Here is an 11,771-nt window from a genome sequence, read left to right on the forward strand (position 1 = left end):
GAAGTTGGGTCTGTGGGGCAAGACCCACCCGGGCCCAGGCCCAAATGTCACAGCTGAGGTTCTTGAAAGTGGCCCAGCAAAGTTCCTTCCTGCCTTCTTCCTGCCCTGACCCGAGGTCTATGGCTTAAAAATCAAGGCACCAGGCTGGGGCTGAGCACCCCAGGGGCCTTTGAAAACATGGCAGGTCCAGGCAGGGGGATCTTGAGGGAACTGTAGGAACTGGTGGGGGCAGCCAGAGCCAGGGGAGGGCAGTGCCCATGGGGACAGGGGGCATGGGGTGGAAGAGGTATGTTCCTCTAACAGAGACTTAGAGGTACAGAGACTAAGAGAGACAGAGAGGACAGAGATGGGGATAGAAAGAGTGAGAGGAAGAGAGAGACTCAGAGAAAGCAAGAGAGAGATTGAGACAGAGAAAGATTCACAAAGAAGAGAGACAGACAGACAGAATATGGAGTCCTGCTCTGTATGAGTCAGCCGGCTGTAGGAGGGGGTCGGCGGGGGGCTCGCACGGGATGTGCCAGTGTGATGGTAAGTGCATCGTTGTGTTGCACGAGGGAGGTGTGCTGGTAATGCAGCACCAGCTCCTTCAGAGACCCGTTCAGTTTGTAGGGCTCCGCAAAACCCAAACCAGTGGCTGGGCAGTAGATGACACAGTGCTGGGTACCGCCGTCCACTACCACAGAGCAGGCATAGCAGCCCCGCTGGCTGCTCTCACGGATGAGGAAGCATTGGGTGAGGTCATCCTCATCCTCCATCAGTGTGTACTGGTCTTCAGTCTCATTTTTGATTCCCAACCACTTGATTTTCTTCTGCAGGGCACCTTTCTGGGTGAGCCATACCAGGTACTGGTCTCGGATCTTGCGCAGATGCATGAAGTCTGGCTTCAGGCTGTTCATGCGCTTATGGGTCTCCCGGTTGTCCAAGGCCTGTGTCCGCAGCTCCTGTTCCAGCTTCGTGCGGCTCTCTTGGATCTTGGCGATGTGAGACTTGAGCCGTTCTGAGCTCAGCAGGATCCTCTGCATCTCTTCTCATTGCTCTCACCCTGAAAGTGCTCCCGATACTCCTTTCTGCACTTCTCTTGAGTCTGACCCTGCTCTTTGAAGATCTTGATGGTTTCATTGAAGGCTTTGATTGTGGTGCGCTTTTTCAGCAGTTCCTGGGAGGTGCGTGTGTGCTCCTCCTAGAGCTGGTCCTACTGGGGGCTCTTGCCCTCCGCTTCAAACCAAACCTTTAATTCTGATCTTCCTGGCTGCAAGGGAATAGCAAACCTCAATAGAAATAATTTCCCGCCAGGAGTCAGATCCAAATACTGTGAGACTGAGGACTATAGGGCTGACTATGTACATGCGCAATAACAGGCTCACATTCTAGCAGTAGGCGCCCAGGCATCCTCCACAATCCCACAATCCTCTAGGCACCCAGGCTTCCTCCTCAATCCCACAATCCTCTGGTCGCCCAGGCGTCCTCCTCCATCCCACAATCCTCTGGTCGCCCAGGTGTCCTCCTCAATCCCACAATCCTCTAGGCTCCCAGGCATCCTCCTCAATCCCACAATCCTCTGGTCGCATACTTCCCGTTTCTCTAGCTCCTCCTTCAGTGGTGTTTCCTTCAGTCGCATTGGGAGTCCAGGACCTCTAGTTGGAGAGGATTTTTCTGCTCTTTGAGGTTGATAGCTGTTTCCTATTTGGAATCAGTGAAGTTTCGGGAGAACTGCTGCTGCCATGAACATGTCGGTCCCAAGCGCACTCATGAGACAACCGCCCATTCATTCCCGGCTGGCTCCGTCCTGGTTCGCAATGAGAAAGGTACTGTGCTGAGCTGTTTTCCAATCGGATCTTCCTCTTCCTTCCCCAGCGCACTCCAGACCTCCTCCAGCCGACCACCCCAACCCCGCAGACCCTTAAGTCCTTCCTCTCTATTTCTTCCACTTTCCCCATCAAACTCGCACCCTATCGCATTGCCTAGGCAGTGGTCCTCAAACTGCGGCTTGGCAAACTGCGGCTGGCAAGCCACATGCGGCTCTTTGGCCCCTTGAGTGTGGCTCTTCCACAAAATACCACGTGCGGGCGCGCACGTACAGTGTGATTGAAACTTCGTGGCCCATGCACAGAAGTCGGTATTTTGTGGAAGAGCCACACTCAAGGGGCCAAAGAGCCGCATGTGGCTCGTGAGCTCGGTTTGCTGAGCCGCAGTTTGCCCACCACTGGCCTAGGGGGACCCCTAACGGCTCCCTGGGGGGCGGGCCAGCCTGGGCGAGGGGCCTGGTGTTCTGGTCTCTGGTTGTTCTGGTTATATATATATATATATATATATATATATATCCCCCACATGTACATCCATCATTAATTTTGGACACTTTGTTCTGTTAATCTGCCTCAGTTTAATTTGATTTTCAGCTTAGGAAAAATAATTTAGAAAGACAGGAGGAAAATTATTTTTTGACCCCCACAAAAGCAACCCATATGGAAAGCATTATAATTCACAGAATGGATAAAGAAGGAAGTTTTCACATTTATTCTTTCATACTTTCACAATGCTGGAAAAGAATTTATATTGAGAATATGTTTAATGAACCCATTCGCTTTATAGTATATAAAAATTTCACACTAAATAGTAATATGCAGAAAGGCCACCAATTATAAAATATTGGTAAGATTATAGATTAATTTTCAAATGAATGGATGAATTACTAACCACATGGAAATATTGGGGATATAAGTGGAAACAGAATTAATGCATTTGAAAGAGATTTTAAAAGCTTAGTCATATATATTTTATCAGAATAAACATTTGTAGAAAAATGTTCCTCAGGCCTAGCCAGTTTGACTCAGTGGATAGAGCATCAGCCTGCATATTGAAGGGTCCCATGGTCAAGGACACATGCCTGGGTTGTGGGCTTGATCCCCAGTAGGGGGCATGCAAGAAGCAGCCAATCAATGATTCTCTCTTATCATTGATGTTTCTATCTGTCTCTCTTCCTTCCTTTCTGAAATCAGTGAAAACATATTTTTTTTAAAAAAAGAAAAAATTCCTCAGACTAGCTCCACAGTACTAAGAAAATGCCATGATCTTAGTTGGTTAATTGTACTTCAGCAGTTATGACAAAATACAAGTATAATGGTGACTGAATTTTTGAATTCTAAATAAGCTATTCTCTGTCCACGTTTTGAAAAAAAAAACTATTGCTGCAGAATATGGCACTGGAGTGGCAATAACTTAGAAAATATATGTTATTCTGCATAATATGTAATAATTTAATTCTTTGCCAGTCCCTTGGAATATATTTCTTTGCATGCAGTATTATTAATTATGTCAGTATCAGCCATTTATGCTGCTTAGTATTCTGCAATAAAGCCAAAAAGATCCTTCAGTGAGTTTAACTTTCCCTCAGGATTATGAATTTCAGTAAAAACTAACAGCAATTAAAAATATGTCTGAGAGAAGTTAATGACATCTGTATCAGAATAATGGATCCAAGAAGATGTCTCCATTAAACCTCTCATGGTTAACAGAAATGGTGATGGTAGGAAAACAAGAAACGTTTCTTGGTCATTTTCTTTTACACACACACACACACACACACACACACACAATCTATACACGATTTGACTCCAAGACATACAGAATAAAACACCTTTTATATTATTTCTTATTCAAGCAAGCACACATTTTTACTCTAGGGCATTTTTTTGGTACTCATCCTTTCTGATATTTTAAATCTCAGAGCACGATAATTTATTCCCACACAAAGAGAAAGTTATTCATTTATATCTACCCTCAAATCATATTGGAGAGAATTGCAAGTGCTTTGGTGTCTCCTTATTTTATGTGAAATGTTACCAAATAATTAACAAAAGATTTCAGAAAATTGGTGCTGAGAACTAAAAGCATGTTTGCAGTTGAGAAACAAGTGTAAGGCAGCCAAGTTTTCTTCAAAAATAAATAAATATTTAAAAATCCTTCTGTGTTGTTCTAGTCAGGATATTGAAATAGACTCAATTTTATTTGTGGGTGATGAATCATACCTCAGCGCTTGGGGACGTTGCAAGTCCTGGAAGTTCGGATCTGAGCAATTTTATTTCTGATCCCTTAGAACAGTGGTTTCCAGCATGGGGCACACGTCCCACAGGGGGGCAATTCGATTTTTAATGGGGGCAATTCAATAATGAGTTATTAACAGTGCATTTTTTGCATTGCTTATGGTTCTAGGGGCCTCATATACAGTATCCTATCTAATAATAGACAAACATGGTAATTAACCGTACCTCCGACATGCTTCCCATTGGCTAATCAGGGCGATATGCAAATGAACTGCCAACCAAGATGGCAGCTGGCAGCCAGGCAGCTGAAGTGAACAGGAGGCTTGCTTGCTCCAGTGATGGAGGAAGCCAAGGTTTCCTGCCTGCTGCTGCTGGCCTCTGAGCTGCACTCTAAGAAACAATGTTGCAATTATAGAAGCTAAACAAAACCCAGATACCTGCTTTCAGCCATCAGAGCTGGAGCGAGCAGGATCAAAACAATTTTGCAATTATAGAACCCAAACAAACCCTAGATTCCTGCTTTCAGCAGCTGAGGCCTCAAGCTGGAGCAGGCCTCAGAGCTAAAGCCGGCTCTCAGCTCCAGTGACAGCCATAGAAGGTAAATAAATCCCAGAATAAAAGAATAAAAGAAAAAAAGGAGAGGTTGGGAGCTTCAGTCACCCGCCAGCCTGAAAACGGCCCTCAGCCCCTCACCCAGACTGGCCAGGCACCCCAGTGGGGACCCCCACCCTAAAGAGGTGCGACTAGCTGCAAACAGCCATCAGCCCCTCATCCAGGCTGGCCAGGCACCCAAGTGGGACCCCCACCCTGATCCGGGACACCTTTCAGGGCAAACCAGCCGGCCCCCACACGTGCACCAGGCCTCTATCCTATATAGTAAAAGGGTAATATGCAAACTGACCCTAACAGCAGAATGACTGGGAATGACTGGTCACTATGACACACACTGAGCACCAGGGGTCAGACACTCAATGCAGGAGTTGCCCGCTGGTGGTCAGGGCGCTCCCACATGGGGAGTTCTGCTCAGCCACAAGCCAGGCTGATGGCTGCCAGTACAGTGGTGGTGGTGGGAGCCTCTCCTGCCTCCTCAGCAGCACTATGGATGTTTGCAGCTTAGATCTGCTCCCTGATGGCAAGTGGGCATCCCCCAAGGGCTGCCAGGCTGCCAGAGGGATGTCTGATTGCCATATTAGGCCCAATCCCCTGGGGAGCAGGCCTAAGCCAGCGAGGCGTCCCAGACTTCGAGAGGGCACAGGCCAGGCTGAGGGACCCCCTACCCCCGAGTGCACAAATTTTTGTGCACTGGGCCTCTAGTATAAATATATGTTGTGACACATTTATGCATTTCACTTCTCTATTATATGTTTTGAAAATTTATTTGCTATTTTTTTCATATCACTTCATATTATTTTTTTTTAACAATTTCTTAGTGATTTCTTCCTTAGTACTTCAGCTGTCCTTATGTTCTTTTATTTTTCTCTTTCATGAATGACATGTTCTTTGGAAGCTTGTTTAGATTAAGTTAATGGCCTGTTAGGCTTCCTCCATGTGAACAGGAGTTCATCTTTTGAATAATAAGAATTATATGTCACGGGGGGGGGGGGGGGGGGCGGGGGAGGGTGCATCAGGATTTTAGAGATGCTTAGGTGGGTCATGGCCCAAAAAAGGTTGGGAACCACTGCTCTAGAAGCAACTAAATCAAATTCCCAAGTCATCTTAACAAAAGAACTGACTGACCATCCTGGGCCCTTTATATGGTGATGGCCTGGCAGTGTGTGTTGATGACGAAGAAATGACCCTGTCTACTGACACTAAGCAAGCTCAGAGCCCAGAGGTAGATCCAAGGCCCCAAAGCTTATAAGATTTGGGGGACCTTTTTTTAACAAAAAAGAATTTAAAATAGAAAATACAAAATTATGTGTGAAAGTAAATATATATTTGAAAGTATAAAATTATGTATGAAAGTAAATATATATTTAGAATGAGAAAAAGAAATCACAGCAAATTACAAAATTTGAAGTTAACTGCCATAAAATATAAAATTCCAGAAAAAAATAACCTACACTTTAATCTGTCATATCTTTACTGTAATTTTTATTTACAATATTGATGCCTATTTGTTTGAATACCATTGCTAGGAGCTAGATAATGAGAATACACACGACATGACACACAGAATACACAGGATACAACTGAAGTGGATCAATTTTCAGCTTGATCTCCAATGAGCAGGCAACCCTTTCCACCATAGGGAGTCAAGCACATTCCTTCCTGCTTCACCTCAGCATGACAGAAAACGCACGTCCTGCAGAGAATAAAGAATAAGCTGGAAATGATATAAAGAGAAAATAATGATGGAGAACATTTGGATTGGAGAAAAGGCAACCACTCCCAGAAGACAAAGTACTGACCCTGACCCCCAGGTTTGGAGGTGTTGGAGACCGGGTGTAAGCTGACATGGTCCTTGCACCTGAAGGGGCTAGCAAGGCTGGGACCCTTACCCACACAGTTTTCCCAGATTTGTTTGGATGGCGGTTATCAGTAGAATGAGAGCAACCTTTGTAGAATGAGAACAGCCTTTCATGGCTTACCAAGAAGTCTGTAACTATTTACTGAGATTTGCTGTACCGAGAATTTGTCCTTCTGCTCTGTCCCTCCCTTAGAGATTAAGAGGAACAAAGAATACATTCCTCTTGACAGACCTCCTATTCAGTGTTTTGTGTATAAAAGGCAGTGCGTGGTTAATAAACTTGCTGCAGTTCCTCGATTGACCTGTAGTCCTTCCGATCCCGCTCTCCTGTCTTTCTTTTCTCAATTCCCACCTCCCTACCTCAGCCCGGTTCAACCTGTCAGGCTGGCCCTGACAGGGAGGGTTCCAGTGTAATCAACCTGACACCAGGTAGCATGGCCAGAGCATGGATGATGGTGCCATTGAGGGATTCAGCTTTGACGTCACGTGGTTGGCAAGTCGGGCGCTCTGTGGTGGGGCAGGGCCAGCAGCTGCTCCTGGTGAAGGGCCAGCTAACTTGTTGGGACTCTGCATAACCTCCATTCCTGATAGATTTGTGTAAATAGTTCCATATATTATGTATTGCTTGGTTGAAGACATATACCATATTCCACTAGACAGCATGCCAACATCTAAGGAGCAGTATGCCAGCTGGTGCCATATGAGTACTCATCAGACAATCCTACTGCTTGGTTTTTCTGGGTGATGGGATACATGAAACACCCCTGAACTGTAGGAAGAGTCTATTGCTGCGTTTTCCAGTCCATAAAGGTATCCTGGTTGGATAGGATATCAGAGCATTTAATAGCATTTTTTTTTTTAAGTTTACAAATGGTTATTGGGTAAAAGCCCTACAGACAGAAAAGATATTTCCACATTCAGAATAGCTGCATACTAGGAGCCAAAAGCTGTGCTCAGTTTCTCTAATAAAGATACGATGTTCTAAGCACAGTTGTGATTAGCATCACCTCCTGATTAAGTTTGCAGTAATTCACAGTCATTATCCCAGAATCTATCTTCTGCACCAGCCAGACAGGCAAGTCCTCCCCCCCCACCCCGCCATCTCCACTTCCAGAGAACAAAAAATGGTCCTAGTGCTCTTATCACTTAGGAATTTACAAGGGCTTTGGGGAGCCTTGCTGGCCACCTCCCACTCGTGTGAGCATTAACTATTGTTCTTTCTAGTCTTTTCAGGTGTTTTTTCCACTGGTTGGGTATTTTCCTCACATGAATGCACTGTAATGTTCTGCTGACCACTTGAGGACCTATCCTCTGCAGATACCCGGGGTTCTCTTGTTTTGCAGAGCTCCTTTCTTCTGGTGCTCAGTCCTGCAAATGCTAGCAACTTCCAACTTCCCACGCTCTCAGCTCAGCTTCTGCCCTCAACTCAGGAGTTCTCTGGGCTCCACCTGGCCTTCCTCCTTGAGCTGCTGACAGGAAACTGAAGGCAGCCTGCTGGAACAGTTACGGGCTTTTCTCATTTCCCATTTGTCATGAATCACTGCTCTTTACGCCTGAATTCCAGTGCTCTGAAAACCATTGTTTGATTTATTGTACCTATTTTTTAAAAGATAATTTCAGGCTGGAGGGTAAATGTGGTTACTATTACTTAATCTTTGGCAGAAGTGAAAGACCCTAAATTCATTTGACTTTGAAAACAGATTTGAATGGCTGTCACTTCTTGAAAAAGATACCTTCAAATATATATAGATCTAAGTAAGTGAAGTGCATAGTTGTCCATGTTTATTATATTATGATACTGATTTTTCTACTTCATCCACCAACTACACAAGTCTTTTTTTTGAAATGTAACTAGCGTACATCTATCTTCCCAGATGCCAACCATTGTTCCTGACAATAAGTGGAAATATTTTGCATTTTATATATTTTTTTCTAATATGTTATTGATTTTTTTCAGAGAGGAAGGGAGAGGGATAGAGAGTTAGAAACATCGATGAGAGAAACATCGATCAGCTGCCTCCTGCACGCCCCCTACTGGGGATGTGCCCGCAGCCAAGGTACATGCCCTTGACTGGAATCGAACCTGGGACCCTTGAGTCTGCAGGCCGACGCTCTATCCACTGAGCCAAACCAGTTAGGGCGATATTTTGCATTTTTTATTTTAAAAAGTGATTCAAAACCCATCAAAACTATTTATTTGGAAATGTTCGGAAGAGCTTAAATAAGTCTGTGGTCAAATTTTTAAGTGTGCAGGTATGAGAGTTTTTATAGATGACACACATCATTTTCAGCAACAAAATTGCATAATGATACAAACATTAGCCAATAGCAGTTCCCAAAATGTGCTCTGCATGACAAGTTCTTTCTAAAAGCAGGTAGGTGCTCACTCTTTGTTAAAATCTCACCTTTACCTTGAAGGAACTGATTAAGTCTGTGTATTTTGGGAAACATGTGTTATGGATAGCATATTATCGAGAGTCACTTGTTATCACTGAAAAGATCAGTGAACTACGTTTCCTGGGGCTCAAAACATCAGTGGAAAAAATTGTAAAGGTTTGCCTGCATTTTTTCTGGATGCTTAAATTCCAAATGTCATACTAATTGTGATGGTTTCACATTATCATTAGCTAACATTTCAAGGCAGAAAACATACCTAACATGAGATTCAAATAGCCTGGATAATTTTGAATGATTTTAGCTTCCTTTGTGCCATATCTGATTAAATCCTCATTGTTTCTACCCCTTGATGCATTTAATAAAGAGCTCTAACTAGGAACAGAACTGTCTGCCAGTTTTTGATGTTTGCCTATGAATTATTGGTGTTATGTTTAGGCCAAGTTCTTTTTTATGGATGGCATGCAGTCTCTGCCATGACACCGTCACTGTCATCTCCTCTGCACTTAGAACTCACACCCTTCCCCCAGAATGCCTCAGTGACCACGTGTGACACAGGCCTGTCTTACTCACAGAGCTAATTAGGACACCTGTATCTACCCATATAGGACTAGTTAGCAAAGGGGTTGGGTGCTGGTGAGAAGGGTAAAGGGATTAAGCAAAGACAATCTCCTGGTTATAGACAGTGGTGATTGCCAGAGGGAAGGAGGCATGAGGGAAAGTAGAAAAATGTAGAGGAGGGATAAATGGTGATGGAAGTATTGATTTGGGGTGGTGAACACACAATACAATATACAGATGAGGTATTATAGAATTGTACCCCTGAAACCTGTACAATTTTATTAACCAATGCCACCCCAATAAATTCAATAACAAAGATCTAATCTAGCATAAAAGCATAAAATTTTAAATATACAATTAATTTTTTTTGTATTTTATCCTACAACCCAGAGAGGACTGGGTTGGCTTTAGGCTGTGGTGCTTACCTGGATACAAGAAAGGAGAAAATTGGATTCCCAAGGTCATAGCTATTGAGTGATGGAAGCAAAGAGGAACCATTCAAGTCACTAATACAATTAGGAGCCTGCAAGAAAAAAAAAAAAGAAATCTACCTTGGACTGAACCTTTAATACTGAGGACATTTCTGGAAATGAACAGATACTGTGATCATACTGAACTGTTTAAACTTATGAAACTACTGGGAAATAAAAACAAATCCCTTATAAAAGAACACTCCTTGCCACTTCCAGATGAAAAGTCAGGATATAACCAAAATGATATACTTTCTTGCACTAGGAAAACCCACAACCAAAGATTAACTGATATATTGATGGAACTCATGTTTGGCTGTGAGCAGACTTTATCATTCAATGATACATACACTGATGGAGAAAAACATCAAGTAGTATACTAAAATAGTTGTATTTTTTATTTTTGGAAGAATTTGAAGATCCAGTTAAGTGACAACTTGTTTACCCAGCCTGCACTCTTTCTCTTAGCCAACAGGTGCTACTTTTTCTCAGTCTCTAATTTTAAACTTACTCCATTAGGTTTAACATGTATGATTTTGGCAATATTTGCTATTGTACAAAGCTTGCTTTTCAAGATATAATGGACCTCGGGCTTCCATCTCCTCAGTACTAGATTGTTTCAGAAGGAATGTGTGAAGGATGAATGGTATAGAAAGACCATTATGCTGGAGATAAGATGCAAAATTCCGACCCTGAAGTATTTTGTTGAGAATTGGCTTATCACCTTCCACATTGGAATACTTTGTTTATCTCAAAAAAAAAACACAAAAAAAACTAAGTCAATTCAGTCACGATGGGAGAAGTCAGGAGGAAGAGCCACCCTGGCAGGCCCTGTGTTGTCTGTATGACTTTGGCCCCCACACCTGTGATAAAGTGGCCCAGGGTACATGACTGTCTTAACATCAGCCTCCACCTGTGAGGATTGGGATGCAAGCACACACTCTGACTGCATGGCCACAGCTCAGAGGAAAAGGGTGACCATCTCAAGAGTCTGCATTGCGCTGCTCAGTCACTTGAGCAGATGGTCACCGATGCGTCCTCCTCCTCCTCCGAGAAAAGCATCTGCACTTCATGATGTCAGACAATCATCCTAGCAGTAGGAGTTTCTGGCAGCTCTCCTTTCCCTGCACTAAACTTTAATCCTATGATGCTAGATGTTCCTATGCGACAAGAGCATGTTGTCAGAGGGATCCAGGAAAACCCAAACATGAAAGGTAGAATGGAAGCATCAAAGGATTTTAAAATTCTTTCTGCTTTTAAAAAATTGATATTCCTTTCCTCTTTTTACTTCATGTCATGAAAATCTCCCATAGGACTATTGGCAAGATCAGAGGCTAGGAGGAAATAAAAGATGTTTATTGAATTTTAAAAATCAACAGGAATTTATTCCACATCCAACATGGACACAGCTCTGCAGTGGTACTATAAAGCAATAAACACAGGGTTTTCAAATCAGAGAGGAGCACACGTTTCATGTTATCATGTTGTTAAAGATGTGGTCTACGTGCATGTCACACATGGTGGTTGAAGGGATGATATTTAGATGACTACATATACTTGCCTGTGTATTAACATTTTCATTCGCACTTTAAAATATATATATATATATATATATATATATATATATATATATATTTTTTTTTTACAGAGAGGAAGGGAGAGGGACAGAGAGTTAGAAACATCGATGAGAGAGAAACATCGATCAGCTGCCTCCTGCACACCCCCCACTGGGGATGTGCCCGCAACCAAGGTACATGCCTTTGACCGGAATCGAACCTGGGACCCTTCAGTCCACAGGCCGACGCTCTATCCAGTGAGCCAAACTGGTTAGGGCTT

General features: G+C 43.4%; 1 pseudogene; it reads right to left on the reverse strand.

Moving 5' to 3' along the window:
* Nucleotides 1-470: 470 nt before the first annotated feature.
* On the reverse strand, nt 471-1,618 carry LOC139006484 (phosphatidylinositol 3-kinase regulatory subunit beta pseudogene; annotated as a pseudogene).
* Between the last annotated feature and the right edge of the window lie 10,153 nt (nt 1,619-11,771).

The sequence above is a fragment of the Myotis yumanensis genome, unplaced genomic scaffold (genome assembly GCF_028538775.1).
Source record: "Myotis yumanensis isolate MYYU_CA2020_CCGP unplaced genomic scaffold, mMyoYum1.0.hap1 SCAF_3, whole genome shotgun sequence".
Taxonomy (NCBI): Eukaryota; Metazoa; Chordata; class Mammalia; order Chiroptera; family Vespertilionidae; genus Myotis; species Myotis yumanensis.